Here is a 6,000-nt window from a genome sequence, read left to right on the forward strand (position 1 = left end):
GGCATCTTTTCCGGAGTATCCCAAAATGTTTTGTGCGCTGGGAAGGGAGGCTTGATTATGGCTCAGCTTAATGCTAACTTTAACATTAAAAGTGCCACAGACACGTTAAGGCATTAGCATCGACCCCATTTTAAGTTATAAAATACATCTATCAACTGTTTCATAAGACCATAACAGGTCGGTTTAACATAAAAAAAAAGGTAAATATTACTCACAGACATATGCTCTTTAAGGTTTTAGCGGGGAAAAATTAAGATAAAGTGAAATAAATCAAAGAACCATCAAAGCAGCAGATCGAAGATTGAAGCACTTCTTCATTGGTTCAAGGTTCAAAGCAAAGCCGCGCTGTAGAAACAGTTGATTATACAGACCCGCTGCAGCGTCTGTAATCAATGTAGAGAAATGAGAATTTTCCTGATAAACACCCCCAAAAACAACGGCCACTCTGAAGGACCGATAAGGGAATTGTTAAGCAAAAAGGCTATTGATGTCGGTGGATAAAATTTTTTTTTAAGGATACCCGAAATGCAACCCTAACAACAACACGCTTTTTTTTATTTAATAAAACTCACATTAAAGATTCACAATTATCTTAGTTAAACACCTAAATACATATTTTGGTTGAACTCATCTCCATAACGACGCAATGTTGCACACAAGTTGCTGCAAACGCTTTTTTACTGTTGTGAAAGTGTAGGTACACGGACCCACAACAGGGGGCGCAAATGAACGGACAATGGAGGAAGTCAAATCACAAAGCTTTACTGTTGTGAACACGCACAACAAACACAACAGATTACAATTATAGCAGTAAGCCGAATTCCAATGGTGTCGTGTGGGCAGGCTCGACGATAGGAGACGTCTGTCCGAGTCGAACCGGAACCATCCGATTTCCTCTGCCACCGAACCCCGGGAATACTGGAGCCGCCAAGTCCCGAACTCCCAGGTGGCCACTGCCTCCGCTCGTCGGATCCGGTACTGCTGGCAAGGAACAGAAACAGTCAGATGTGGGTGCGGCCGCACCCAGCAACACACAAGGTGGAAACACCACCTCCACCTCTACTCAAAAACAGCACTGTAGGATTGGAATGTGAGTACTTATCCAACCACGTCCAATACGGTCTTCAGCTGACCTAAGCACAAGCAACAAAGTATTACTTCTCTGAATAACACAACTGGCTGAGTTCATTACCTCCTTAGTAGAGCGATATCTCGGCAATGAGGTGGAGATGCCGTCCTGCTGATATACCTCCCTGGTGATTGATATCAGCTGTCTCAGGTGATGGGTGACAGCTGTCACCCTGGCTACTCCTGTGAGGCGGCAGCGCCCTCCGATGTCTGGAGCCCGCACTCCAGGCAGGGCGCCCTCTGGTGGTGGTGGGCCAGCAGTACCTCCTCTTCAGCGGCCCACACAACATTTTACACTGACAACGAAATCTCGGCCTCCCCAGTAAGAACGTGATTACATGCAAGATTCGTCATAGTGCCGTTATCTTTGACTTTTACTTTCTGTGTCAAAGGAATGTGAGATTTTGTGGGATATCCCCGGTGCCACGAGCAATTTCTGTAAAAAATCTAAATGGTAACATGATTTAAAAAAAAAACAACAACACTTTTTACATTCAAGACTCAGTGATAAAGTCGGGGTCCTTCACCACAGGTGATGGGGCACACCGACCCTCAGCTGCTACTGGGACAGGAGGTATGTCAAAAACAGTCTTTAACTGATTCTTGAATTGTATATATATTCAAGAGTGGCGTTAGCGTCCTTAGCCTCAGCCCACACCAGAGCTCTGCCTGACAATAATCCAATCACATTTTTTTTTTAGCTGTGTCATTTGAAACGGCAAGTGGTCTCTGCCTAAAAAACCTGGCTGAATTGTGTCTGCTGTCTGTCATAGTGGCTACTTCATTCTGTTATGCACATGCATAAATTGGGCTCCAAAATGAGGACAACAACACACTAAGTGAAATAAATTATTTTATTTACCAAACGAGAAGAGTTAAAGTCCAAAAACTAAGGATCTGTCCAAAGTGTACCGCAGACAGGTGGCGTGGCTGGGTGCAGCCGGCACAGGAGGTGCATCGACGAATTTGCGAGGAGTGGATGAATGAGCCGGTCTTTCAAACTACAGCAGAGTAGATGATTGAATGCAAGTGCAAGAGGCTGACTGGTCAGCCACACCCACTGCATGGAAATGTCATAACTAGACATTTAATCACGTTAATTTCTTGCTTCACCACTGGTTCGACTTAGCCCTGTACTTACCTGCATCTGTTTCTTTTTTTTGCAAGATTACTCTTCAAAATCCTGAGTAGAATAATCAATACCATTAAACTCACTCACTCGCTCACTCACTTACCATCAACTGCTTATGCCAATTAAAGGTCATGGGCAGGGTGGGGGGGAGCTGGAGCCTATCCCCGCAGTCAGGCGGGGTGCACCCTGGACAGGCCGCCAGTCTGTCGCAGGGCGAAATAAAACCAAACACTGTGGAATTGCAGTGGTGCACTGCAGTTGCATCAAGAAGGGAATCCAGTGTAAAACTTGGGCCTAACCAACCGCATCCTGGATATCAGCCACCCAGGCAGTCCAGTGGTCTTTCTCCACCTACTATGGAGTATCTGTCTGTCTCTCACAGCCAGGTGAAACATGGACGTCCCCTTGACCTTCACCAACCACTGGTGTTCTCATTGCTGAGGCACCTGAATGCTGGATTATACACAGAGAAACTCACCACATGGCCAAGATGTCAGAACAGAGTGCAACAACAGTGCAACGGATACTCTTCATCGAAAGTAGAGTACTTTCCTCCAACTGATGTCATTCTACGTAGTGGTCTCAAACTCATTCCAGAAAGGGCCGAGAGGGTGCAGGTTTTCTGTGCATCCACCCACTCCACCAGGTGGTTTCACCAATTAACTGATTCCATCTGCTCAAAGTGATGTTAATCTGTGAAATCACCTGGTGGAGTGGGTGGTTGCACAGAAAACCTGCACCCTCTTGGCCCTTTCTGGAATGAGTTTGAGACCACTACGGAAGTAGAATGGAGGATTGGAATCAGTTGGAGGAAAGTACTCTACTTTTGATGAAGAGTATCACAATCAATTGAATTTTGTTATTGATGAGGTTGATTTTGTAAACTTTTACAAAGAAAGATGGGGATTGTTAAAAATTATTTCCTTATTTTACATTTCAATTAATTTCTCGAAAAAATTCAGCAGAAATTTACCAGAAACACATTTTTAATGGGGAAGAAGATTCCATTACATTTTGGTGCTGATCAGGTTAAAGGTGGGGATCCTGGATCATTTTAATGATTCAAACTTACAAACCTATACAGAAGAATTGAGTACTTTTCAACATCTCCCTCTATTTCTTTATATAGTTTCATCAAATTTTCATGAAATTTGGTGGAATGACAAACTTCATCATTGGTTTAAAAATTGTGGATTCTGGAACAGTTCTTTAGATTTTACAAATCCGAATGGAGAATTTTCAACATTTTACCCAATTTTGTTAATTTTTTTTAATCAAATCAACATGAAATTTGGTGGACTGAATTTTTTTCAAGATAAACATCCCACTACATTTTATTTGTGTTTGGTTTACGCACGTGGACACTCGATAATTCCATTAACCTTTACAAAGCAGGATGGCACATTTTCAACATTTGACTCAATTTATTGAAATATTTTCATGAAATCTCCATGAAATCGGGTGTAATGACAAATAGTGTTAAGAGGAAGATTTCATTAACTTTTGCTGTTGTCTGTTGATGAGGATACTTGATAATTTTGTTAACTTTGACCAAGTGAGATGTAATTTCTGTGTGTCATTTTCATCGATTTCTAAAAATCTCATCGATCATCTTTAAAGTGAAATTGTGTGCTGATATGTGTAAGGGTCTGGATTTGCTACAGCAACAGGACAGCGGCAACAGTCACAAAATTGCCGTCCTGAACAAAAATGGCCTACAAACATAAAACCATGTTGCACATCACAGTACAAAATCACAGATTTGCTGATGTTCGGCAGAAGAACGTGCTCTCTGAGCGCCTTTCTCCTTTGCAATCAGATGAACTGCACAGTACGCAAAGCGACTTGTTGCATATCATGAACCAGCTAATCATCACAAATCTGGCAGCTGAATAAAACTGAATCTGACCACAATGACGCGTCTGATGGGCCGTTGCTGGGGCGTGTGGTGGTTCTTCTTCTGTGCTGGTGGAGAACAAACATAAATCTTCTTCAACAATCTGTTTTCCATCATACTTATTCACAGGGGACATCTCCAAGTGGTCTTTACCCTTTCTGTCAATGGCTGCCCTCATCCATCAATTTCATAGAGAATTATACCCCAGATCGATGTAGTTCACGACCGCTGAGCATTTGTCGAGGCCTGGCGGAGGCTCCAGGGCGGGGAGGAGGGTCGGGCGGATGCTTCACCGCCGGATCTCAGAGGTTTTGCGGCATGTCTTGCTGGCCGGCTGCTCACTCCTCGATACGTTATGTGGTGTTTTTAATCTGCCATTTGGTTATTGTCACCGCTGCTGCAACTGAGCCACAGCAGGAAATGCAAAAAATAATGACACAGGAATTTAAACACGTGGTTTGCAAATGTTGCCGAAGGAGTTGCTCAGTAAAAATCTGCATTGCAGCACCTTCAAAAACTAAATAATTTTGACCAGAGAGATGCAAATAAAGTGCGAGGGTCAAGGCCTTATGGGGGCATTATGGGATATTTATTAATACCTTTGCACACGGCCTGACAAAGATGTACAGGCTGCATAATAGAGCTATGAAGATCGGCAGCACAATGCATAATTGCTCCTTCTGAAACATTGATGAATTAAATTAGGAGGTGGGTGGGATCAAATTCATAAATCAAATTACAGAACCTTCGCTCCTGCAGTGGCAGACTTGCTTTAAGGTTGCAGGCGGCCTAACGTAAATGAAGTCGGAATAATTATGTGCGTCTTCTCACTGCAGCATTGTCTCCAATGAATTTTTTACAAAGGCAACCATTAGCTACAATCTAATACCATTTAAGGCCGAGCAAAACTGAATTATTAAATCTGTCAGCCAATATCCTATTACAGGCTGTAGCTTATGAATAGTTGATTTGATTTTGTATAATTGACCAGGCTTATTGTACAGTCAGTACCGTGGCAGCTTGGGTTTGTGAGATGATGCACGAGCACCGGGTGCAAAGGGCAGGCCCCCGTCAGGTTCACTGAACTGCAGCTGGTTTGTTTTTGCACAGGTGGGATCTTATGACCTGTCATATTTGCCTTGTGTGTGCAGCGGTCGGATATCAGGAAGAGGCTGCACACGTCTAGAAGGGCGGGACTGTTAGAAGCATTTAATTTAATGATGATGCCAGTTTTTGAAATCCTCACCCACCCCAAATATGCAAATGTGTCTCCTGCACACACACACACACACACAAACACAAGCACACACTCAGCTCAGGCATTAAGTCCTCAACCTGGACTGGGCTTGTGAAGAATATTGGCATGTACACGAGATTGATGAAAATTACCTTAGGAGCATTTATTTCTTCTAATACCACTGAAAGAAGAGTGTGCACTCAGGAGATATTTGATCTGAATTAGGGAAACTGATGAAGCAATTGATTAATTGGAATTCAAGCCATCAGTCACCGGAGCTATCACCAGCATCATTTACATTCCAAACAATCAGCTGATGGCCCAATAGGACACTGAGTATTAATACGCAGATGTCAATGTGATACCGTCACATCGCCGCCGACCCGAACTGACAAGTACGGCAACACGCTGACGATTTGCTCCATCAAACTTTCATGTATTTTGAGATGCAACACCATTTCGTTTGTGAAATTATAATCTGATACATAGGCGGTTCCAGGGTTGGGTTTGATGGTGCTGTAACCCCTCCGCCCCGCCCAACTCTCCCACAAACAATTTTAGTCAAATGACATTCGAAGTCCTTTGAACTTTGGGACATCCTGTGTG

Source organism: Thalassophryne amazonica, chromosome 7, assembly GCF_902500255.1.
Source record: "Thalassophryne amazonica chromosome 7, fThaAma1.1, whole genome shotgun sequence".
In the NCBI taxonomy this organism is placed as follows: Eukaryota; Metazoa; Chordata; class Actinopteri; order Batrachoidiformes; family Batrachoididae; genus Thalassophryne; species Thalassophryne amazonica.